Source organism: Balaenoptera acutorostrata, chromosome 15, assembly GCF_949987535.1.
Source record: "Balaenoptera acutorostrata chromosome 15, mBalAcu1.1, whole genome shotgun sequence".
Classification (NCBI taxonomy): domain Eukaryota; kingdom Metazoa; phylum Chordata; class Mammalia; order Artiodactyla; family Balaenopteridae; genus Balaenoptera; species Balaenoptera acutorostrata.
The window spans coordinates 58,787,351-58,814,622 of record NC_080078.1 but is presented as its reverse complement, the minus strand read 5'-3'; the positions used below and the strand labels follow the sequence as shown (position 1 = coordinate 58,814,622).

The 27,272-nt window shown below is 41.0% G+C and overlaps 1 protein-coding gene across 1 annotated transcript in view; it reads right to left on the bottom strand.

Moving 5' to 3' along the window:
• The window catches only part of RNF24 (ring finger protein 24), a 155,765-nt gene extending 136,683 nt beyond the window's left edge, over positions 1-19,082 (bottom strand). Inside the window, exon 1 of the mRNA XM_007195885.2 lies at positions 18,953-19,082. The gene's annotated coding sequence lies outside the window, so the exon portion shown is untranslated. The remainder of the gene's footprint in view (positions 1-18,952) is intronic.
• Positions 19,083-27,272: the final 8,190 nt, after the last annotated feature.

Below are 27,272 nucleotides of genomic sequence, written 5' to 3'. Positions count from 1 at the left end.
TGGGAGGGAGGGAGATGCAAGAGGGAAGAGAAATGGGAACATATTGTATATGTATAACTGATTCACTTTGTTATAAAGCAGAAGCTAACACACTATTGTAAGGCAATTATACTTCAATAAAGATGTTTAAAAAAAATAAAAAATAAAAAAAAAACAAATGGGACCTAATGAAACTTAAAAGTTTTTGCACAGCATAGGAAACGATAAACAAGATGAAAAGACAACCCCCAGAATGGGCATAAATATTTGCAAACAAAGCAACTGACAAAGGATTAATCCAAAATATACAAGCAGCTCATGCAGCTCAATATCAAAAACACCAAAAAAAAAAAAAAAAAAAAACCACAATGAGATATCACCTCACACCTGTCAGAATGGCTATCATCGAAAAGATTGCAAATAACAATGTTGGCGAGGATGTGGAGAAAAGGGAACCTTTGTACACTCATGGTGGGAATGCAAATTGGTGCAGCCACTATGGAAAACAGTATGGAGGTTTCTCCAAAAACGAAAAAGAGAACTACCATAGGATCCAGCAGTTCCACTCCTGGGTATTTATCCAAAAAAACCCCAAAACGCTAATTCGAAAAGATACATGCACTCCAACATTCACAGCAGCATTATTTACAATAGCTAATATATGGAAGCAACCTAAAGTGTCCATCAACAGATGAATAGATAAAGAAGATGTGGTATATATATGCAATGGAATATTACTCAGCCGTAAAAAAGAATAAAATCTTGCTATTTCCAACAACAGGGATGGACTTTGAGGGCACTATGCTAAGTGAAATAAATCAGACAAAGACAAATACTGTATGTTATCAGTTATATGTGGAATCTAAAAAAATACAACAAACTAGTGAACATAACAAAACAGAAACGGACGCACAGATACAGAGAACTAGTGGTTATCAGTGGGGAGAGGGAAGCAGGGAGGAGCAAGATAGAGGCAGGGGATTAAGAAGTACAAACTACTATGTATAAAATAAATAAGGTACAAGGGTATAATGTACAGCACAGGGAGTATAGCCAATATTTTATAATAACTTTATCATTAAAACAATTTTATTTATTTATTTATTTATGGCTGCACTGGGTCTTCATTGCTGTGCGTGGGCTTTCTCTAGTTGCGGCGAGTGGGGGCTACTCTTTATTGCAGTGCATGGGCTTCTCATTGCAGTGGCTTATCTTGTTGCAGAGCATGGGCTCTAGGCGCGCAGGCTTCAGTAGTTGTGGCTCATGGGCTCTAGAGCACAGGTTCAGTAGTTGTGGTGCACGGGCTTAGTTGCTCTGCGGCGTGTGGGATCTTCCTGGTCCAGGAATCGAACCCGTTTCCCCTGCATTGGCAGGTGGATTCTTAACCACTGCGCCACCAGGGAAGTCCTTATAATAACTTTAAATGGTATATAATCTATAAAATTTTTGAATATGTTGTACATCTGAAAGTAATATAATACTGTAAATCAACTATAGCTCAATTTAAAAAAAGAAACTTACTTTTTAAAAAAAAAGGGGGGGGGGGGGAAGAAAACTGACTTAAGATAACCATCAGAAACGACATATCCAGAATCTCCTAAAAATTTAAGAAAGTATGTAGTACAGTTCAGTAGTAACAATTTTTTATATCATCTGACCACTACCAGAATGGAACCTCTAACCAGCCACAGCTCGGCAGCCAGGTTAAAATGGCGGCATAACTGGTCTCGTATTTATAAACAGGAGAGAACTGAGATGTAGCAAAGATTGTTCTTGTGTTCACTCTTTCCATTGTCCCACCCCTTGCCTAACAACAACAATCATTAGGAGAGCACTTTATTAAAGGAGATAAACTACACTCACAATAACTCTGAAGTTATTAAATTATAAATTCAATAACTCTGAAGCATTCCATTATAATTACCGCTTTTCAGGCTAAGAGAGGTAGAGGTTCACCAAAGCCACACAGTTAACAAACAGTAGGGCCAGAACTTACTCAAATCCCACATGCTTTCCACTACATCACCTTACTTCTTGTTTGCTTGTATGAAAATAAACTTGTAACTTACTGTGCAAAAACACATGTTTAGGTTTTCAAGAGTTAGAAGTTAGTCTGAATAAAATCTAAATGCATCCTCTGCTCCAATGATTTCATTGCATTTGTGGTTTAGTTAGCTTAGCCTGAAGAAAGTCCTGAAGTTTCTCATGAGGAGTTAATTTTCTTCAGCTTTACAGAAACTTTTAAGTCAGATAATACATAAAATGTCAGAAAAAGAATATTAAAATTACAACCTCAGAGCTAATAAATCCAGATGTGAAGTACCCCTTAACTTCATTAAATGTAGTGGAGTTAGTCAACAAGAGTGTCTTCCCACCAGACGTGTGATTTCTATAAATTCAGATTAATCAATACCTGGTACTTAAAAGATACTCAGTAAATATTTATTGACATGAATAAAGGTAAGATGGTAAATCCAAGCAGCATACTGGATGAAATAACTGCAATATTCCTAAATAGACAAAAACCACCCTTGTTTCTGGCATAAGATAAGAAAGGAGAATATACAAGCTTTGTGGCCTCTGAACAGCAGAGCTTCTAATCAAGGACCTATTGTATAGCACAGGGAACTGTACTCAACATTCTGTAATAATCTATATAGGAAAAGAATCTGAAAAAGAATGGATATATGTATATATATAACTGAATCACTTTCTGTATACCCGAAACTAACACAATCAACTATACTCCAATATAAAATAAAAATTAAATAAAAAAAATAAAGAGCAGAGCTTCAACCCCACTAATCTTTGGGCTCTTTCTAGCCCATACAACACTTAAAAACAGGGGAACCTGGGCTTCTCTGGTGGCGCAGTGGTTGAGAATCTGCCTGCTAATGCAGGGGACACGGGTTCGAGCCCTGGTCTGGGAGAATCCCACATATCGCGGAGCGACTGGGCCCGTGAGCCACAATTGCTGAGCCTGCGCGTCTGGAGCCTGTGCTCCGCAACAAGAGAGGCCGCGATAGTGAGAGGCCGCGCGCCGTGATGAAAAGTGGCCCCCACTTGCCGCAACTAGAGAAAGCCCTCGCACAGAAACGAAGACCCAACACAGCCATAAATAAATAAATAAATAAATAAATAAATAAACAAACCCAAAGTTTAAAAAACAAAACAAAACAAAAAAACCCAGGGGAACCGGACAAAGGCTTCATGGTATGGCACAAGCCCAGGGGCTTCTGGCTGCATTAAATGAGGGCAAGAAGTCAACACAGTTGAAACACATACTCCCAGAGGGTTCTTTGAAAAAAAGAAGTATGTACTTTTTTTTTTTGTAGTTAAAAAAAATTTTATTGGAGTGTAGTTGATTTACAATGTTGTGTTAGTTTCAGGTGTACAGCAAAGTGATTCAGTTATACATATATTCATTCTTTTTTATTTTTTTCTCATAAAGGTTATCACAGAATATTGAGTTCCCTGTGCTATACAGTAGGTCCTTGTTAGTTATCTATCATATATAGTAGTGCATGTATATTAATCCCAAAGTCCTGATTTATCCCTCCCCACCCCACCCACCTTTTCCCCTTTGGTAACCATAAATTTGTTTTCGATATTGGTAAGTCTGTTTCTGTTTTTAAATAAGTTTATTTGTGTCATTTAAAAAAAATTAGATTCCACATATAAGTGATATCGTATGATATTTGTCTTTCTATGTCTGACTTACTTCACTTAGTATGATAATCTCTAGGTCCATCCATGTTGCTGCAAATGGCATTATTTCATTCTTTTTTTTTTTTTTTTAATTTTATTTATTTGTTTGTTTATTTATTTATGGCTGTGTTGGGTCTTCGTTTCTGTGCGAGGGCTTTCTCTAGTTGCGGCAAGCGGGGGCCACTCTTCATCGCGGTGCGCGGGCCTCTCACTGTCGCGGCCCCTCCCATTGCGGAGCACAGGCTCCAGACGCGCAGGCTCAGCAATTGTGGCTCACGGGCCTAGTCGCTCCGCGGCATGTGGGATCTTCCCAGACCAGGGCTCGAACCCGCGTCCCCTGCATTGGTAGGCAGATTCTCAACCGCTGCACCACCAGGGAAGCCCTCATTCTTTTTTTAATGGTTGAGTAATATTCCATTGAATATATGTACTACATCTTCTTTATCCATTCCTCTGTCGATGGACATTTAGGTTGCTTCCATGTCTTGGCTATTGTATTTGGTGCTGCAATGAACACTGGGGTGCATGTATCTTTTCAAATTATGGTTTTCTCCAGATATATGCCCAGGAATGGGATTGCTGGATCATACGGTAGTTCTGTTTTTAGCTTTTTAAGGAACCTCCATACTGTTATCCATAGTGGTTGTACCCATTTATATCGCTACGAACAGTGGAGGAGGGTTGTCTTTTCACCACACCCTCTCCAGCATTTGTTTGTAGACTTTTTGATGATGGCCATTCTGACTGGTGTGAGGTGATACCTCATTGTAGTTTTGATTTGCATTTCTCTGATAATTAGTGGTGTTGAGCATCTTTTCATGTGCTTTTTGGCTTTTGTATGTCTTCTTTGGAGAAATGTCTGTTTAGCTCTTCTGCCCATTTTTTGATTGGGTTGTTTGTTTATTTGATATAGAGCTGCATGAGCAGTTTGTATGTTCTGGAGATTAATCCCTTGTTGATCACTTTGTTTGCAAATATTTTCTCCCATTCTGTGAACTGTCTTTTCATTTTGTTTATGGTTTCCTTTGCTGTGCAAAAGCTTTGAGTTTAATTAGGTCCCGTTTGTTTATTTCTGTTTTTACTTTCATTACTCTAGGAGGTGGGTCAAAGAAGACATTGCTGCCATTTATTTCAAAGAGTGTTCTGCCTATGTTTTTCTCTAAGAGTTTTATAGTGTCCAGCCTTACACATAGGTCTTTAATCCATTTTGAGTTTATTTTCGTGTATGGTGTTAGGGAATGTTCTAATTTCATTCTTTTACATGTAGCTGTACAGTTTTCCCAGCATCACTTATTGAAGAGATTGTCTTTTCTCCATTGTATATTCTTGCCTTCTTTGTTGTAGATTAAGTGACCATAGGCGCATGGGTTTATTTCTGGGCTCTCTATCCTGTTCCATTGATCTGTATTTCTGTCCTTGCATCAGTACCATAGTGTTTTGATGACTGTAGTTTTGTAGTATAGTCTGAAGTCAGGGAGTGTGATTCCTCCAGCTACGTTTTTCTTTCTCAGGATTGCTTTGGCTGTTCAAGGTCTTTTGTGTTTCCATACAAATTAAAAGATTTTTTGTTCTAGTTCTGTGAAAAATGCCATTGTTAATTTGACAAGAATTGCAGTGAATCTGTAGATTGCCTTGGGTAGTACAGTCATTTTGACAATATTGATTCTTCCAATCAAAGAACATGGTATATCTTTCCATCTGTTTGTGTCATCTTCGGCTTCTTTCATCATCATCTTATAGTTTTAAGAGTACAGGTCTTTTGTCTCCTTAGGTAGGTTTATTCCTAGGTGTTTTATCCTCTTTGATGTGATGGGAAGTGGGATTGTTTCCTTAATTTCTCTTTCTGATCTTTTGTTGTTAGTGTATAGGAATACAAGAGATTTCTGTGTATTAATATTGTATCCTGCAACTTCACCGAATTCATTGATGAGCTCTAGTAGTTTTCTGGTAGCATCTTACAGGATTTTCTATGTATAGTATCATGTCATCTGCAAACAGTGGCAGTTTTACTCCTTCCTTTCCAATTTGGATTCTTTTTATTCTCTGATGACTGTGGCTAGGACTTCCAAAACTATGTTGAATAAAAGTGGTGACAGTGGGGACTTCCCTGGTGGTCCAGTGGTTAATAATCTGCCTTCCAATGCAGGGGACACGGGTTTGATCCCTGGCCGGTGAACTACTACTCCCTGCCCACATGCCACGGGGCAACTAAGTCCACGTGCTGCAACTACTGAGCCCCTGCGCCACAACTAGAGAGCCCGCGTGCCACAATTACAGAGCCCATGCACCACAACTAGAGAAGTCCGCATGCCACAACTACTGAGCTGGTGTACTCTGGAGTCTGCACACCACAACTAGAGAAAAGCCCACATGCTGCAACGAAGGCTCCCGCATGCAGCAACTAAGACCCGACAGAGCCAAAAATAAACAAACAAACAAACAAACAAACAAATAAATAAAGTGGTGGCAGTGGGCATCCTTGTCTTGTTCCTGATCCTAGAGGGAATGCCTTCAGCTTTTCACTGTTGAGAATGATGTTAGCCATGGGTTTGTCATATATGACCTTTATTATGCTGAGGTAGGTTCCCTCTACGCCCACTTTCTGGAGAGTTTTTATCATAACTGGGTGTGGAAGAAGTACGTAGTTCTTATCTTCTTTATCTGAATAGTGAAGTGAGCCTTACTACTCAGCACCTAGCATAATGACTTGCATAGAGTTGGTGTTCCACAAGCATCTGTTTTAATTCAATAGGTAGGAAAACGTAATTTTCAGCACTAAAACCATTTTAGAGTCCTGATAAGGAATAATCAGCTCAACTGACTAAAAATAAGTATATTGATCTTATCTATGGTCTTTTGAGGCATCCCTTTATAAAGGCATTCTTTATCTTTCAGAAAAGACCCACAGTATTATTATTTTAAAATTGACAGCATAATCGTAGCAAGATTTTGCCTATGGAGAAATCATAATAGCACATACGTTTAATGGTCTTCTCAAATACAATTAGAGGCTCTCTAGAGATGGTCACTAAGCTAAGAACACTGACCTGTTTAACTTTTGTTTGATATCAAGGTTACTCTCCCCAGAATACACAGATTCAGGAGATAAATAAAAACAACAGGCTTAAGGTAAAATGGAGCAGGAAAAATAAGTAGGGCTTTATATTCGCATTAGTTTATTCAGTAATTTTACTGAATAAAAATATGAAGACATGAGGTTAACCAAGAGGTATTAGGAGAAATGGTGATCAAAGGATTTTTTCCCATAAAGTACAATTTAAAGTAAAAGAATGATATTCAGTGAAGAATTCTCCCTGCCTTTTAAGATATTTAATAATTAATTCTATAATACATAACCTTGGTTGCTTTAGTCTACACACAATTTCACAAAAATACTGACAATATGTTAGGGATATACATATGTGAAAAGCCCAGTCTAAGAAGAGTGAATGGACTAGACATTCAGGGGCTGGGTCATACTGACTCTGGAAATCTCCCAATTTTTAAAAATTAATTAATTAATTAAAAAATTGAAGTATAGTTGGTGTACAATATCGTATAAGTTACAGGTATACAATATAGTGATTCATAATTTTTATTTTATTTTATTTTTTTTAAATTCTAAAAAATTATTTACTTTATTTATTTAATTTTTGGCTGCATTGGGTCTTCGTTGCGGTGCGCGGGCTTCTCATTGCGGTGGCTTCTCTTGTTGCAGATCACAGGCTCTAGGTGCACAGGCTTTAGTAGTTGTGGCTCGTGGGTTCTAGAGAGGAGGCTCAGTAGTTGTGGAGCACGGGCTTAGTTGCTCTGCGGGCATGTGGGATCTTCCCAGGCCAGGGCTCGAACCCATGTCCCGTGCATTGGCAGGCGGAGTCTTAACCACTGCACCACCAGGGAAGTCCAATTTTTATTTTTTTAATTTTAAAAGATATTTATTTGGCTGCATTGAGTTTTTTTTTTAATTAATTAATTTACTTATTATTTTTGGCTGTGTTGGGTCTGCGTTTCTGTGAGGGCTTTCTCTATTTGCGGTGAGCAGGGGCCACTCTTCATCGCGGTGCGCGGGCCTCTCACTGTCGCGGCCTCTCGTTGCAGAGCACAAGCTCCAGACGCGCAGGCTCAGTAGTTGTGGCTCACGGGCCTAGTTGCTCCGCGGCATGTGGGATCTTCCCAGACCAGGGCTCGAACCCGTGTCCCCTGCATTGGCAGGCAGATTCTCAACCACTGCACCACCAGGGAAGCCCTGCACTGAGCCTTGGTTGCAGCATGCGAGATCTTCATTGCAGCATGCGGGATCTTTCCCGCATTGTGGTGCGTGGGTTTCTCTCTAGTTATGGCACATGGGATCCAGAGCACGTGGGCTCAGTAGTTGTGGTGTGCAGGCTCTCTAGTTTTGGCTCATAGGATCCAGAGTGCGCGGGCTCAGTAACTGTGGCGTGTGGGCTCTCTAGCTGTGGTGTATGAGCTCCAGAGTGCACGGGCTCAGTAGTTGCAGCATACAGGCTCTCTAGCTGTGGCACGTGGGCTCCAGAGCGCATGGGCTTAGTTGCCCTGTGGCATGGGGGATCTTAGTTCCCTGACCAGGGATCGAACTCACGTCTCCTGAACTGGAAGGTGGATTCTTAATCACTGGACCACCAGGGAAGTCCTGATTCATAATTTTTAAAGGTTATATTCCATTTATAGTTATTACAAAAAGTTGGCTATATTCCCTTCCAATTTTTAAATTCTAATCTAGTTAGTACTCTTTCCTCTCCACTCCTTGATTCTAATTTATAAAAGACTTTCATTTACCTCTACCTTTAACTTTCAGAGCAATTAGAGTGTACATTCTCAAGTGTAAAAGGAAAACAATCATTCACATTTTACTACAGTATTCAATTTCATTGTAACACTCACTAAAACAAAAGATTAACACAATTCCTTTTATTCTGATTCAAACTCATTATCTTTTATCAAGAGCATAACAGTGTAAGATTACTTGGCAGTCTCTCATACAAAATGTATTTCAGAGTAACCCCAAACAGTCTTAGTTGATGAGATAAAGGTCTTCTTTACAGAACTCCTGCTAATAAATGTGGAAGAGAGAACAGAATTAGAAAATCACCATTTTGCCACAAAGAACGCTGACATGATCATCAATGGGGTCTTTTAGCATCACTAGAAGTAGGGTAGCCAGACATAGCAGGCCTCTGGATGTGATGCAATATTAAGCATCTCCTAAGCACTCTCGCCAAAAAACTTAAATCTGTTTTAATCAAGCCTCTAGAGCTAACTTCCATTTCTAGGAACACAGGGAACAGAGCAACAAACTGACACTGCGATTTAAGTGAACAAATCCCAAATGTGAGAAGTTCCACAGGACAACTGACCTGGTTCCTGTAACTAGTCCACGACACACAAAAAAAAGTGGAGAGAGAGGGAGGGAGGAGGAACTACCCTAGATCAAAATAGGCATGAGAGACAAAATGACCAAATGTGAGCTGTGGACTTTGAATTCTGGTGTGAACAAGCCATCTCTGAAAAAGATATCCTTGAGACAACTGGGCAAAAGTGAATAGGGTCTAGTTATTAGATGATACCAAGGAGTAAGTGTTAATTTTATTAGGTATGAGAATAGCATTTTGGTTCTGTATGAGAATAGCATTTTGGTTCTGTAAGACAACACCCTTATTTTTTAAAGATGCATATAGAAATATGTCAGGAAACATGCGCAAAAATGTCTCGGATTTGCTTTAAAATACCTCAGCAAAGAAGGTAAAAGAAAAAAGGAAAAATGAAACAAATGTGGCAAAATCTTGATAACAGTAGAATCTGAGTGATGGGCATATGCGCGTATGTTGTACTAATTCTCTACTTTTGAGTGTATTTACAATTTCCTATAATAAAAAAAAATTAAAAAGAAGAATCTCACTAGCAGAGAAGCCTGAAAAACAGTACAGGTAAATCTATTAGGTAATATTAATCTTGGGTAGAAAATAAATGGATCAATGAAAAAAATTTACGTGGCAGTTGCTTATTTAGAAATCGAATGAGTTATATGGCAAACATAAATTTTCCCTTTTTATATGGTTAGTGCTATCGACTGTACTATATGACACATGTCCTCCCCAAATTCACATACTGAAACCAAATCCCCAATGTGATGGTATCTAGAAGTGATTAAGTGATGAGGGTGTCACCCCCATGAATGGCATTAGTACCCCTATACAAGTGGCCCCAATAAAAAGGACCCCAGATAGCTTCCTCACCCCTTCCACCACGGGAGGACATAGCAAAAAGACAGTGAAAAGTACCGGCTATGCACCAGCAAGTCGGCCCTCCCCAGACACTGAACCTGCTGCCACCCTGATCTTGGATTTCCCAGCCTCCAGAACTATGAGAAATTTCTGTTTGTAAGATACCCAGGCTATGGTATTTTGTTATAGCAGCCAGAACAGATTAAGACAGTCAGACAGCTATGAAATATAAAGTTTTATTCCTGAGGTAGCTTATACTACTGAAAACCCATGGCAAAGAACAAGCAGTTTTACAGGATACATTAAAAAAAACTTTTAGGAATGCAACTGTCTGTTTCCTCTCCTCAGAACTGTGTAATGCTTTTATATAATTCTGGAGTTCTAAATAGATGGTGGTAGTGAACTGAAATGAGAAAACTGAAACACAGAAAACAGAATTCACAGCTGCATTTTGAACTGAGTGCTGTGAGCTTTGGATTATCCAGGTGGACCCTAAACCCAATGACAGTGTCTTTATAAGAGAGAGAAAGAAGAGAAGACCATGTGAACATGGAAGCAGAGATTGGAGTTATACAGCCAAAAGCCAAGGAATGTGTGGAGCCACCCAAAGCTGGAAGGAGCAAGGAAGGATTGTCTCCTAGTTTTTGGAGGGAGTGCAGCAGCTCTGCTGACACTCTGATTTCAGACTTCTGGCCTCCAGAACTGTGAGAGAATAAATTTCTACTGTTTCAGGCCATCAATTATGTGGTAATTCGTTACAGCAATGCTAGAAAACTACACAGCCCTTTTGCCCATTCTAACAAGTCATTTTTATTTACCTCACTTTTATTTACTGCAGTAGTTCAGCAATGGTTAATTACTTCAAGAACATCAGAAGAAATAAAAAATATATATGCTCCCCAAATCTCTCCTTATTTTCTAGCCATTTTCTGCAAAGGTCTCAATTTCCTTTATCAATAGTGTTCCAGGGAACTCCCTGGCAGTCCAGTGGACTCGGCGCTTTCACTGCCGTGGCCCAGGTTCAAGCCCTGGTCGGGGAACTAAGATCCCATAAGCTGCTTAGCGCGACCTAAAAAAAAAAGTTTTCCAAAAGTGCCATTGCAGGATAGCATCTGAATAGTAAAGAGCTTGTGAAAGTTGACAGTATCAACTGAGACACTTGGTGGGTTGGAGAATGAAGGCCTGGGTTCTAAACCTGGCTCCTGACCTTGTGAACCTGAACAGGTTACTTCTTTGACCATTTGTTTTATCATCCATAAATAACCCTTTGAGGGTTGCTGTAAGGAGTAAATAAGCAGTGCATTTAAAGATACTGACATAAAAGGATTTTACTATAGGTTAGCTAATGTGAAAGATGATTTTCTGGGTACAATATTCTCCCTGGCTATTGATACACTGTTCTATGATACAAAAAAAATCTTTCTCACTACCACAAAATTTCCTCTGGACTGTTTACAGGGACAATCAATAAGTTTAAGTAAAAATTTTTATTTAATTATAGCAAGGCATGAGATTTCCAACATATCTCTGAAGAAGTTTTCCAATTTCTTTCGCACTAAAGGAAAAGAATGAAAGCCAACACCTTTGATTTACCTTCCCACCAATTTTCCATAAACTATATTAGCTCATACTTCAGTGTTTCATTATTTGCCAAACTCTTTCTTTTAGTCCAAGATGAAGAGCCTATTTGGATATTTCAAGTTTATACCACTGAGCAAAATTTTTCATGCTCAGAATTGGGAGAGAACAATAAAGAGACACAGGTAATTTATAATTTTTTGGTTTGCCTAGATGAAGTTAACAGACAGGTATTGCAGCACCATTCAATCTCCAAATAAAAAAATATTTTAAGATAACATAAAGCATACTGATAGACTGTTGGTGAAGTTATTAACACTGTCATCAAATGAACTGAATGCTCATATTATACTTGCAGTGCCATATTTGTACTTCTTTTGTTCTCAGTTAAACGTTATGACATTAAGTTTGCTAAAGAACTGTAACTGATACAAACACCCGTCTACTTAGGAAAACATAAATAACAGACAAAATGAGACACAGATTTTAAGACAACACACATAATTAACGTTCTACAGAAGCCTGTGGTTTATAGGACCAAGCTTTATGACAAGATGAAAATTTGTACTAATCCAAATGACTAAAACTTTAGAAGAAGAAAATGAAAAGAAGAGGGAAACCTCACTTCAAGAAGAGTCAATAAATGAAAACAGGAACAACTGAAAGCAGGTAAACTGGAAGTTACTTATAATATAAAAACATTCACTATAGTTACTATAGTAGTAAGCAACCCTAATACACCTAACAGCATTGAATCCATAAAAATTCAAGTTGCATTACACTTTTTCAGAGCAAAATCACAACTTAACATGAGGTTCACTTGTAATGCTATCTAAAAAGTAGCTTCCTTTCCTTGCCATTCAGGCTTGTTCCAACTCAAGCACCATGGAGGTGCAGAGCAACTGTCTGGTGTCATATTGTCCTTACGTCGGGTGCAGGGCCCAGGCTGGCTTTCCCAGGCATGGCCAACCAAAAGTAAGGCCACTGGTCAGTTGTTCCTAGGCCAGCTGGCATGGAAGAAAGTGTCTGATTCCCATCTCCACAGCAGACAAGGCTCAGCCAGCTGGCTTTCAACGGACTGCACTAGTTGGAGTGCTCACAATTCTTTTCAAACCATCTGGCATTCTTTTTGAATCCTAAATTTACCCAACACTACACTCTGATGTCTGAAATGCTCAGATAATTGGAGGAGTCTCCACTGCCTACCCAGATAAGAAAAGAAAGGGGCAGAGTAACTGCTAAGTCAATTACTTTAAGAAACAATTTCTAAAATTAAAAATCAAGACAGATAATAAGGGGTATAGATAATTTAACACGCAGAAAACTTTTAAGAATCCCTTAAGGCTGGCTGGACACAACTCTCCCTACTTTGAACTTCTACAGAGCCTGTCTTTATCCCTCAATGTGGCCCTTGGAGTGGATTTTGTATTGCTACATATATTTATCTTCCCAGCTAGCTAGTAAGTGAAAAGAACAGTATCTTATGGCCACTTTAAAAAAATCTATTGATGACATACTGGGTGTTTTAAAAGTTCCATTTCCAGAAATAAGAAAACTTAATGAGGAATAACATGAATTAACATGCAGAAGGAGCCTTACCTCTGGGCAAGCCAAATAAACAAAGAACAGAACTTGGCTTGAAATAAAAATATTTTATCAAGTGACCAAAATGATTTCTCAAATGACCAAACTGCTGGGAAGTGCTATAGGGTGCTCATCTGTCAACTGCAGATCATCTATCATGTGGGGTAATCTGGGGAACAGAGAGACAAGGAATCAGAAAAAGCCCACAAAACTAAAAACAGGAGAGTCACATTCATAGCCAATATACTCTAGGAGATATAAGTACTTCAAACAAAAATATTACAGTGACCAAGTCAGATCAAATATTAGAAGCCAGAGAAGGGTATACAAACAGTAACTATAATTATTTTTCATTGCATTAACTGCCATGCCAAGTACCGAGTTTAGCATTTTACATGTTATCTAATTTGGCACACACAACCAACATATGAGGTGGGTACTATTCTTATTTCCATCTTGCAGATGAGGAAACAGAGAGCTTAGGAAACCTGCCCAAGGTCACATGGCAAAAAGTGAAAGAGCTAGAATTCAACTCCAATCAGTCTGACTACAAAATCCAGGTGCAAGACTGCCAATGTTAAATTATACTTGTGAAAGAATGAAATGTAAAGTAACACAGGTAAAATTCAATCATTAATACAGTCTTCATAATTTTTCAATTTTCAAGTGTAGCAAAAAGTAGAGAATAATTTAAAAAATAAATGAAAATTGATTTTCTTGTTGGAAATTTTTAAAAAGAGCTATTCTACCAGGTTAAAAATGTCAGTTATGCCTTTTTTGCCCATATATTGAGTAGGTACTTGTGTCAATTGTTGTCCTAGGAACATAGTGGTAAACAGGATAGATGAGTTCCCTGCCTTCCTGGAGCCGACTTTCCAGTGGGGGCCGTAGGCAAGAGACAAAAATATTCAGTCAACAACAGAATTTCAGACAGTGATACAAGTACAGAAGAGATAGGGAGGAAATGTAGACTACTCTTTTGAAACATTTAACCATGAAGGTAAACAGAAGGGGATGGATATAAGGTCAGGGGAAAGTTGTTTTAGTTGTAATTTTTTGTTCTGTCTTTAAAGATGGGCAATATCAGAGCATGTATGTATGCTGACATGGGTGGTGCCCTGGAAAGTTGTTGAGGATGTGAGAGAGGGCACAAATGCAGAAGTCAAGTTCTTGACTAGCTATGAGGCGGAATATGGTGGGGAGGCAAGCTGGCCTCTGACAGCAAGAAAACAGGGATCCTAAGCAAGGTGGATTTATAGATTTGGTGAAGGGAGGATGAGGGGTATCTGTCTGATAACTTCTAAACCCTCAGTGTAGTATGCGGCCTGCTTACCGGAATGGGGAGGGGTCGGCTGCTCATGAGTTTAAAGACTGGGGAGACATTAAATAATTATAGGCAAAAAGATCTTATTAAGAATCTGGTAGTTTTTTGGGGCAGTGATGAGAGTCTACTACAGATTTTTGGTCATGAATCTGAAGTTCTCTAGTAATATTCAACCACTTATGTGCACCTATGGGAAAGCTAGATGAGGAATAAAGCAGCTGTAAATAGAAAAAAATTCATGGTAAAAAAATATTTAAAAATGTGTATCCATGAGATAAACACTACGTCACTGACAATGTCCAAACAAGCCATGGTCTATGTAACTCCATTGCCTCCATCTTCTTATCACAGAAATTCTTGCCAATAATGTATTTGTCTTTAGTCATGACATATTTAATCATGAAGCTTATAGATTGTTTCTTTTTGGTCATAAATGGTTCTGTCACTTCCTAAAGTAGATTTTTTAAAAATGCAACTGATGGTTGTGTAGATTCCAGAGGTGATTACATTTCAATGTTGGAAGAAACTTTCTCTGGTGTTAACTGATATTTCCAGTTAAAAGTAAACTGATGATTCCATTTAAAAGTAAAAAACAAAAATTAAAACACCCCCTCAAGGCGGTTGCTTTTGATCATCCAACTGTAGTCCTAAACCATGATGTTGGCTCAAGACCCAAAACATCCTGGGGAGCATTTATGCCTGCATAGGTTCAAGGAGAGGAAACAAAGACCACACCTCTTAACGGAGGCATGTCAACACCATAAAGAATAGCATATTGGGTGAGATGGTGTGTATGTCTATGTGTACATATATATAGGTATTTGGGGAAAATACTATCTGCCCTTACGAGCAAAAGAAAAGATGTCTCGAGGAACACCATGAAATGTCAGAACACCAGGGATAAACAGACGATCCTAAAGTCTTCCAGAGTGGGAGGAAAAAGGGAAATGGGGATTAGAATGGCACTGCACTTCTCAATAGTAACACTAGAAGCCTTCAAAAGAGGGACAATAATTTTCGATCTACAATTCAATATCCAGCGAAACCACCATTCAAGTGTGATGGTAAAATGAGGACATTTTCACATATGCAACTTATGAATTCAGGAATGAATTTCAGAGTTTGTAGATGCCCTTTCTCAGGAAGCTACTAAAGAATAAGGAAGACACAGGGTCCAGGAAATCAAGGATCCAACATAGGAGGAAAGCAAAGAGAATTCACAAGGTGATAAAAAGGCAAGTCCTATATAACAGCTAGGAAAAAGAAATGAAACAGATTACCTGAAAATATTGAAAGATGATAGGTTCTGTCATAGAATTTGAGGATAACTTTGTGACTGGTAAAAAGAAAACTAGGCAAATGAAAAACAAACAAACAAAAGTGGCAGTTGTTTAACTCAGGAGAAACAAAAGTTGTACAAGAAAGAAAACGTAATACGTATCCTACATGGCTCATCTGTGAATTATAGGTACATTGTCACAGTCATATAAATACTGAATACTGACTTGACTGGAAACTGTAAAGTATAGGTATGAGTGGGGGATGGAAGGATGGTTGTGTGGGACAACTAAGTCCTCAGCTTCCAAAATAAAACTCCATAGATAATATCCAAAGGTGGAAAATCAAGGAATAGCAGTTTAAACATTAAAAATGAAATAAAGGTAAATACCAGAAAGAACTGCTAAGAGTTCAAAGTGATTGAACCATATGAAACCACTGATTTTTGACTACTTCCCTATCTAAAAAATGGCAATTTCATACAGTTTAAACTGCTAATACATTATAATGACATTACTTTATTACTGATTTTAGAATAAACTGCCATTTGAAACAGAAAACATTATTATTATTATTATTTTTTGGCCGCGCTGCATGCAGGATCTTAGTTCTCCAACCAGGGATTGAAACTGTGCCCCCTGCAGTGCAAGTGCGGAGTCCTAACCATTGGACCATCAAGGGAATTCCCGGAAAACAATTACTGATAGAAAATGCTGGGAGGATAATGTATCCCAGTTTAGGTAACAAAGTGTCATCATATATACTATTACCATCACTAACATAACAATATTAATATTTCTAATGAATATAAAGTTTATATTTATTACTAAAACAGCATTTAAAATAATGTAACCTATTTTGACAATATAGATATTACTTTGGAATTTTTCTTCAATCATCATACTACAAAAATGTTAAACTATGGGTTGGTAAAAATTTTGATTAACAGAATGCTGAATAACAAGGCCAAGATGTTTTTAGTTTCCTTTGTTGATACAAACAAGAGCTAAGTCACTCTTGAAAAATTAAAGTTCCACAATACTGTGGCACTATGCAAGCCTATTTCAGTGATAATTCCGGTTACACTACTCTGTTTATCTACGACTTCCCCTTATGATTTGTTTTAAGGGGATTTCTTAAAAAAAAAAAAAAAAAACCAAAAACTTATGCTGGCAGTTCATAAATTATTGGGGTTGCTTCAATATTACTGACACTACTTAATGTAGCTAATGAAGCCCTCATTTTTAAGTTAGCTTATTTTGAGTTAAATTCATTTACATTAAAATTTTACTTAAATCTTACAACATAAAACCAAAACTTCTCCAAATTGAAAAATCAACTTTTATTGATTTTAACTTTTACAAAAAAAGAATTTGATCATGTTAACATAAGGTAAGATTTTTACCAAGAATAATGGATCCCATTCCAACCAAATGGAAAATTTCCCCTTCAAATTAAAAGCAAATGTTTTTAACAGACGGAATATACATAAACAGATGCTATGGAAGACTGCTTAGTTTAGCTTTCATTTTGCACTGAAAACTACCAGGAATTAAAATATATGTGATTAAAAAATAATCTTAAAGAGAACCTTAAAACTGAATCAATTCAACTATTCATATCCTCTAATAAGCTCCTCTTAATTTTTTTTACCGTTGCTATTTTGAATCAAAAGATCATAAGAAAAATATATTTTGGAAGTATGTTTCTTATAGTGACAGAGTTTAGCTAATTTCCTGTCAGTCTGCAAAATTATAAGTGTAAAAAAGAAACCGAAAATGCAACCGTCTTCTAAAACTTATAAAATCTGGTTTAAAAGAGAAAAAGGTCCAAGTGAAACAGCAAGGAATAGCTGGTGCTATTACAGTTGCTTCTTTTTAATTGGTCCACATCAACTGTGACTCCTCACAACTTCACCAAGACAACAAAGTCAGGCAGTCAGTCCCACAGAGCCAAAGTCTGTGGGAACCTGCAGAGCTTCCTCCTCTCTCTGGGGATGACGACGATAAAAGGTGATCTGTTTTCCAGCAGTCCTGTAAGCGGAGCCATTGAGCTGGGCTGCACAACCAGACAACAGAACACAGGGAAAATTCAGATCAAAGCAAGGGCGCATGCCAGGGTAATATGCTATAAAGCCCTTTGCCAAAGCATTAAGGGGAAAAAAAGCAAGGAGGTGGAGAGAACCTGCTGGACCACCTTCTTATTACACAGGGAGGCAGGAGGAAACAAAATCTGCCTGTACTGAGGAGCTGAGAAAACAGTGTCCTAGAGATACCGGAGTATTTCTGTATATGTGTATATCAATATACAGACATATTACCAATTAACTAAAAAGCAGTGTTCTATATGTACTAGAGTATTCTCATGTACATACATAAGAGTATATGACCATTAACTAAACCCCCAAAACCAAGTGTTCTGGATATACAGATATATTGAGGATATAGACATATATTTTCAATTAACAAAACCCACTGGTTTTACAGAAAGAAACAAAGAAACGCTGTTTGAAAGAATGTCAGAGGCAGAACTGGGTGAAGATCTGATGAAGTAATATATCTGTTTTCCTCATACCCCTTTAAATGACCTCCGATTCTCTCATTTCAGAGGGGACACACACACCATCAGGTCTCCGGAAACAAAAGAGGCTCCTTAATTCTCCGGCCTGTGGAAGCACACACGCCCCCCACTCACAGATATGAGGCCAGCTCCTGACTTTCATTAACGAGTAAACCGAGGCGATAGGTCTCACCCCCGACCATAGCTTACACACAGTGACAAACGGGCACAGGACAGACGCCACAAAGAAAGGGGAGGAGCAGACGGGGACCAGGAAAACACTGCCACGCCGCGCCCCCCAAGGCGCATTCCCATCGCCAACAGGGAGGCAGACGTCCTCGCTATCCTCGTCCTTGCCTCCCTGCTCATCCCAGCAGCCTCCCACGCCCGGGGACCCGACGCCCGGCACGGGTTAGCGGAGCGCTCGGGGCTCCGCGAACATTCCTTCTGTGACCTCCCGGTGACAGCCCCGCGCCTCCCTTTGTGCGGGACTCACCCTCTGGCTCGGGGCGGACCCTCCTGCGCACCCCTCCCGGCCTGGGGCCGCTGTCCCATCCCTCCCAGCTCCCGGCCGAGGCGCCGAGAGTGTGAGTGGGGGAGGCTGGCGCGGGCCCCACGGTGTCCTCAGCACCCCAAGCCCGAACCTGCCCCGTCCGTTAAGCCCCAAATCCGGGGCGACGGGCCTCGCTTGCTCACTTACTCTGTCGTGCCGGCAGCGGCGGCGGCGACCGTGGTGGGACCGTCAGCTCCGGGCGGTGAGCGGCGGGCGTCAGTCGGCACCGAGCGGGGCTGAGGTGGCAGCGGCAGACTGCCCGCGGCGCCCCGGCGAGGGGCGGGCCCGGAGGGGGAGGGGCGGGCGCCGGGCCTCTCATTCATGCAGCGGGGGCGGGGTAAGGGACCCGGATGCCCGGGCAGTCCCGCCCACCTCCCTGAGGTCGCCCTGGCTTCGGAGTCTGTAGTGCGCAGGCGCGGCTCTCTGTGGTCCGACACCGCCCCACCAGCTGGGGATGTCTCAGGCTAGAGCGGTGGCCTTCTCCCTCTTGTGTTTAGTATTTTTGCATGTCCTATAAACATTTTTTAAAAATATTTATTTATTTATTTATTTGGCTGCACCGGGTCTTAGTTGCGGCATGCGGGATCTTTCAGTTGCGGCATGTGGGGGTCTTTAGCTGAGGCATGCGAATTCTTAGTTGTGGCACGTGGGATCTAGTTCCCTGACCAGGGATCGAAACCAGGCTTCCCTGCCCCGCATTGGGAGCACGGGAGTCTTAGCCACTGGACCACCAGGGAAATCCCTATAAGCAATTTTTTAAGTGAAAGCTTGGAAAGCCACCTCCTTCCTAGCATCCAGCCCGCCAGCATCCTGGGGACACAGGAGTGGCCATTAGTCTGATGGGTAAGATACACACCGCCCCCTTCCTCCATCTGTGTCATGTGCAGCAGGTCCTCTCAGACCTCTGAGACCCAGAATCTGCCCAGATAGTGGAGAGGAGTGTGTGCAAGAAAGAGTGCATTACTTTGTTTATTTGCGTTGACCTAGTCTCTTCAGCCCCCAGCTCCCATTCCACAGAGCAGGCAAGAAATTGACCTTTGTTTTGGGGGGTTTAGCCCTTCCTGTAATACCAAGGCCTAGGGTCTAGCTAATGCAGCTCCAAGATCAGGGGAGACTCCTTGTCTTTGGCAGGCTGTGTATTTTGCAGAGACATCCTCCTGTTTCCAAACCCTTGGCCCTGCCACTCCTGGGCCATAGAAATCTTTGGTGCTACTGGGAGTCTGCAACAGACCTCACAGTCATCTCCTCTGAGGCTCCTCAGCTGAGTGTGTGGGCACTGCAGCTCAGGGAAATTACAGAAATGATTGCCCACTTTCCCTCAGTCCTATGTCCCCCTTTGGGGTTCTCCTTCCTTCTCCTATCCTCCAGCCCCCCTCAACATAAACCATAAACAGCTCAGGTGCTTAACTTTGGGAAGCAAAGGTCATTGTGGAAAGTGCCTGCAGGCAAGTTCCTTCTGCTTTGGCAAACCATAAATGTCCAAAGTAAGGGGGGAGGTAAAGACAAACATCCGAGAACATCTCGAGAAGTAACCCAATGGTCACTGTCCCCCAAGGCAAAAGATGGGTGGAGGCATGTGCTGGGTAGAGTGTGGCGAAAGAAAGGGTTCCTGTCAACATCTATCCCCCCACCGCTGACTCCAAGAACTTTGGGTTTCTTTTCCCTTCTCTCCCTTCCTTCCTAGCTCAGTTGGAGCAGGTACAAGGAGGGCCTTCTGAACTCGTTTGCTGATACCTCTTGCTCTGTCTAAATCAGGCCTCCTCATCTCTCTCCAGGTCTACTGCTGAAGTCTCAATCCCTTCTCATGAAAGTCAATTCTCATGATATGCAGATCTGGCCACGTTACTGTCTTTTTCTCTTTCCCTGCCCCAGTGGCTCTTCAGCCCTTATTTTCCAGCCATTTCCAGAGCAGCACCAGGGTGTTTCACCTTCAGTGCCTGTGTTCCTGCTGTTGCCTTGATTAGGGAAGCAACATTTATCTAGCAACACTCAAAAGTCACTTTTTAATGAAGTCTTCCTTCCTGCCCGCACCTTGTTGACAGACTTTCTTTTGGAATCCCCACCTGTGCCCTGTACCTATTTCTCTCTCAGCACCAGCCACACTTAGGGTTCGTACTCATTTGCATATTCTCTTCCCCAACCAGAATGTGAGCCCTTCCACAACAGGAACAGTGTCTTCTGGAGACCTAGCAGGTGACTGGCACACAAGGGGTATGCAGTGGTTATTGGAGGTGGTGATGTTTCCTGGTGGATCAGGGAGGCTCTACATGGGACAAAAAAGCTGAACTCCCTTTCATTTCTCCTGCCTTCCCTCCTTCCTTCCCCTGCCCATGTTAGCTAGGAATTTGCTAGTCCAAACAGGCTGTAGAGTAAAGGGTGGAGTGGCTCCAGCTTCTTGTCCTTTGTCCTTATGAAAATCAGGAGGGAGAGATACAGAAAGAGAAAGTTTAAGGATGTAAAGAGAAGGGGCCATGTTCAGTTGCTATTTTCAGGGAGACCCATCATATTAAAATTCTGTTGAGGCATCAGCTAGCCTAACTGCCGTTTGGGGTCAGGGAGAAAGTCTCCCCTTGGGACTGGACACGTGGAACCTGGACTCACAGTTTCCACAATTCATAAGGCAGGATCCTGCCCTTCTGTCTCTAGCAGTGAATTGTTCCTTGTTCCCTTTGGGGAAGAAATCAGCTTTTGGTCTCCTGGTGTCTTCAGCTGGAGATTCACTGACTGATATGCGATCCTATCTGCCTAGTGGCGCAGAAGTTTCTATTGATGTTTCCCCCTCACACCTCCCAACCACCCCCGTACTACTCTAGACAAAATGCATATGGTGGGGTATGGGTGCACTAAGGGGGGTCTGGGCATTTTAGGTGGGTACCCCCAAACAGCAGGCATCCAGAACTTGAAGTAGTGGTTTTCTCAGCTAACATGTTCCCTTGTTCCACATGAGAGGGCAGTGGGCACAGGGGTGGAGCTTCAGAGGATATCCCTCTTTCTATCTCTCCTCTCCCTGGTCCTCTCACATCTTCTTCCTACATTATATTTCCTTTAAAACATTTTCCTTGTCCCCAGTCCATTTCTCAGAAAACTCTGCCCCTACCCACATGGTCAGAAGTCCTTCAAGACTCCTCTACCTTCTGGAAAAGAAATGACATCTAATTTTAAGTTAAATGTTTGTGCCTAATTTTGGAACAACAGCTTTATGGATGGTAGCTATAGTGGGATCAGGGGCTGATTTTAGTCATCTTGGATCTGGTGTTAAATACAAGTTTGTTGAATGACTGCCTGACTGATAAAGGCAAAAATCAGTCTTTCACATAGAAGCTAGAAATCCAAGGTTGCCCACAGCCTGACCCCTCTGCCTGTCCTTCCCACCTGGTGGGGCCTATCCATCTGTTGAGTGGTGGGCATTATCCCAGAAAAACATCCTTCATATTGACAAATTACTTGGCTGCTTAATTATCTAGAGCTCTGAATGGGAGTCCCACCATTTCTGTGAGAGCCTGAGGTGTGCTCTTGTGTTCCCTCAACCCCTCTGTCCGAGAATTTCAAAGAGTCTCCTGCTGGGACTCCTCCTGCTAGGTCCCTCCCAATGATCCTCATCTCCTCACAGACCATGTGAACCTCCAAGTGGGGTGTGATCCTGCCCATAGAGGGATGGAATTGCTTGTCAGTGCAGGATATGTGTGCATGATTGTGACACAGTGTGAATAGGGGAGGAAGTGTAGGTTCCTATGTGCATGGTAGTTTGGGTGAATTATTTCTTCAGCCACCAACAATCTGTGTTACCTTTCAGGCACATGCAGGCCCAAATACCCAAACAGAACTCAGAGCTTCTAAAAATATAAATGTGCAAAAATTGGGAGTGGACAAGGTGGCACAGTAAGAAGACCCTGAGCTTACCTCCTTCTACAGGTGCAACAAAATTACAACTATTTACAGAGCAACCACTGATGAGAAAAACTGGAAGGCTAGCGAAAAGATCTTATACAACTGAAGTCATGAAGAAGAAACCACAACAAGACAGGTAGGAGGGATGGAGATGTGGCATAGTCAAGACCCATACCCCTGGGTGGGTGACCCACAAATGGGAGAATAATTATGATTGCAGAGGTTCTCCCCAAGGAGCAAGGGGTCTGAGCCCCACATCAGGAGTCCCAGCCCAGGGGTCCTGCACCATGAAGACTAGCCCCCAGAATGTTTGGCTTGGAAGGCCAGAGGGCTTTGGGAAACAGATTCTCTACTCTTAAAGAGCACACACAAAATCTCACATGGTCAGGGACCCAGGGCAGAGGCAGTAATTTGAAAGGATACTAGGTCAACCCACCTGCTGATCTTGGAGAGCCTCCTGGAGAGGCAGGAGACAACTGGAACTCACCCTGGGGACACAGACTCTAGAGGCAGCCATTTTGGGGAGCTTGTTCTACCATGAGGATGCTGGTGCTGGCAAGTGCCATTTTGGAGTCCTCTGTCTAGCTTATTAGCACATGGGCACAGCCTTACCCACCAGCCTGTTTGCACATGTACTGGGAAACATCAGGCTAAGCAGCTAGGCAGGCAGGGTCACAGCCCCACCCACCAGCAGGCCTGCTGCCTTAAGACTGTCTGAGCCCGCAGCTGCCCCAGAAGGCCCAGGATCTGGCCCTGCCCACCAGTTCACCAGCACTAGCCACAGACTTCTGGGGCTCCACTGCTAGCCATTGGGACCCAGCCCTGCCCACCAGTAGGTCAACTCTGGGACACCCACAGCCCTGTAGCCAGAGACCTGGGGACTTGACTCTGCCCATCAGCAGGCTGACATCACCACCAGGACCCCCCAGGGCCCCAGGCACACCAACGAACAGGCTGACACCAGCTCCAAGGTACCTTGGAACCCTCAGCCACACTGACCAGTGGGCCAACACCAACTGTGGGACACCCCAGACCCCACAGCCAGCTGTGTCAGGATTGGGCACTGCCGACCAGCAGGCCAACATTAGATCCAGGACCCTCAGGCCCACAGCCGCCCTCCCTGGGACCCAGTTTCACTCACTGGTGGATCAGCACTAGCCCTGGGAACCCTTGAGGCTGCATGGACAGTCGCCTTGTGACCCAGCCCCACCCACCAGCAGGCAGCAGCCTCTGCACAAAGTAGGGCCTGGCAACCAACCAGACCATGCACCAGCCACACCTACCAGACTACCCATAGTAGTTAGCCTACCACAACAGAAGGGCCCACACACAGCCCACAAAGAGACACCACTAGAGCATATAGCTCTGCTGACTAGAGGAGTGTGCTGCTGGGATGCATAGGACGTCTCCTGCAAAAGGCCACTTCTCTAAGGTTGGGAAATGTTTCCAAACACATGGAGATAAGAATAGCAAATTAGGCAAAATTATGAGGCAGAACTAAATTCCAAATGAAGGAACAAGATAAAACCCCAGAAGAAGAACTAAGTGACGTGGAGATAAGCAATCTACTGGATAAAGAGCTCAAGGTAATGATTGTAAAGATGTTCAGAGAACTCGGGAGAAGAGTGGATGAACAGAGTGAGAGAATTTTTTTTAGTTTATTTTTTATTGAAGTATATTTGAATTACAGTGTTGTGTTAATTACTGCTGTACAGCAAAGAGACTCAGTTTTATATATATATATATATATATATATATATATATATATATATATATATTCTTCTTCATATTCTTTTCCATTATGGTTTATCACAGGATATTGAATATAGTTCCCTGTGCTACACAGTAGGACCTTCTTGTTTATCCATTCTATGTATACCAGTTTGCATCTGCTAATCCCAAACTCCCACTCCTACTCTCTCCAAACCCCTTCCTCCTTGGCAACCACCAGTCTATTCTCTATGTCCCTGATTTTGTTTCTGTTTCATAGATAGGTACATTTGTGTCATATTTTATTTTTTTATTATTATTTTAAAAATAAATTTAGTTATTTATTTATTTTTGGCTGCGTTGGGTCTTTGTTGTTGCGTGTGGGCTTTCTCCAGTTGCAGTGAGTGAGGGCTACTCTTCGTTGCAGTGCGTGGGCTTCTCATTGCAGTGGCTTCTCTTGTTGCAGAGCATGGGCTCTAGGCATGCGGGCTTCAGTAGTTGTGGCTTGCAGGCTCTAGAGCACAGGCTCCGTAGTTGTGGCCCATGGGCTTAGTTGCTCCACAGCATGTGGCATCTTTCTGGACCAGGGCTCAACCCGTGTTCCCTGCATTGGCAGGTGGTTTCTTAACTACTGCACCACCAGGGAAGTCCCTGTGTCATATTTTAGATTCCACATATAAGTGATATCATATGGTATTTGTCTTTGTCTTTCTGACTTCCTTCACTTTGTATGATAATATCTTGTTTCATCCATGTTGCTGCAAATGGCATTATTTCATTCTTTTTTTATGGCTGAGTAGTATTCCATTGTATATATGTACCACATCTTCTTTATCTATTCATCTGTTGATGGACATTTAGGTTGTTTCCATGTCTTGGCTATTGTGAATAGTGCTGCGGTGAACATAGGGGTTCATGTATCTTTTTGAGTTATAGTTTTGTCTGGATATATGCCCAGGAGTGGGATTGCTGGATCATATGGTAATTCTATTTTTAGTTTTCTAAGGAACCTCCATACTGTTTTCAACAGTGGCTGCACCAACTTACATTCCCACCAACAGTGTAGGAGGGTTCCCTTTGAGAGAGAGAATTTTTAAGCAAATAGTTTGAAAATATAAAGATGAACCATATAGAGCTAAAGAATACAATAACTGAAATTAAAAATACTCTAGAAGGAAGCAACAGTAAATTAGATGATACAGAGGAATGGATCAGTGAACTGAAAGACACAGTAGTGGAAATCACTCAAGCTGAACAGAAAAAAGAAAAAAACAATAAGAAATGAGGATAGTTTAAGAAACCTCTGGAACAACATCAAACATACTAGTATTCACTTTATAGGGGTCCCAGAAAGAGAAGAGACATAAAAAGGGGCAGAGAACATATTTGAAGACATAATAGTTGTAAACTTCCCTAACCCAGTAAAGAAAATAAACATCCAGGACGAGGAAGTACAGAGACTCCCAAACAGGATCAACCCAAAGAGGACCATACTAAGGCATATTTTAATTAAAATGGAAAAAATTAAAGATGAAGAAAATATTAAAAGCAGCAAAGGAAAAGCAACTAGTTACATATAAGGGAACGCCCATAAGCCTATCAGCTGACTTTTCAGCAGAAACTCTGCAGGCCAGAAGGGAGTGGCACTATATATTTAAAGTGATGAAAGGCAAAAACCTACAACCAAGAATACTCTACCAGACAAGGCTTTCATTCAGATTTTATGGAGAGATCAAAATTTTTACAGGCAAGCAAAATCTAAAAGAGTTCAGCATCATTAAACTGGCTTTACAAGAAATGTTAAAGGGACTTCTCTAAGTGAACAAGAAAAGGCTACAACTAGAAATATAAAAATTATGAGAGAAAAATTGGTAAAACCTTGGTAAAGGGAAATATACAGTAAAGGTGGTAGATCAACCATTTATAAAGCTAGTAAAAAGGTTAAAAGACAAAAGGAGTAAAATCATCTATAGCTACAATAAGTAGTTAAGGGACACACAGAACAAAAAGATGTAAAATATGATGCCAAAAACAGTCAATGGAGGGGGGGAGCATAAAAATACAAGGTTGTTAAAGTGCATTTGACTTAAGAGATCAGCAACTTAAAATAGTCATGTATATGTATAGATTGTTATATATAAACCTCATGGTAACCACAAACCAAAAATCTATAATAGATACACACACATAAAAGAGAAAGGAATCCAAACATAACACTAAAAATAGTCATCAAATCACAAGGGAAGAGAGCAAAAAAAAGAAGAAAGGAACAAAAAAGAACTACAAAAACAACCTGAAAATAATTAACAAAATGGCAGTAAGTATATACCAAATATAATTAATTTAAATGTAAATGGACTAAATGTCCAATCAAAAGACATAGAGTGGCTGAATGGATACAAAAATAAGACCCATATATATGCTGCCTACAAGAGACTCACTTCAGATCTAAAGACAGAGATTGAAAGTCAGGGGATGAAAAAAGGTGTTCCATGCAAACAGAAACAAAAAGAAAGTTGGGGTAGCAATACTTACATCGGACAAAATAGGTTTTCAAACAAAGACTGTAAAAAGAGACAAAGAAGGGCATTACATAATGATAAAGGGATCAATCCCAGGAGAAGATATAACAACTGTAAATATATTGACATATGCACCCACCATGGGACCATTTAAATATGTAAAGCAAATATTAACAGACATAAAGGGAGAAACTGTCAGTAAGAATAATAGTAGGGAACGTATACACGCCTAGTTAAAGCACAGATCATTGAGACAGAAAGTCAATGAGGTAACACTGACCTTAAATGACACATTAGAGCTGATCAACTTAATAGATGTTATAGAATATTCCATCAAAAATCAGCAG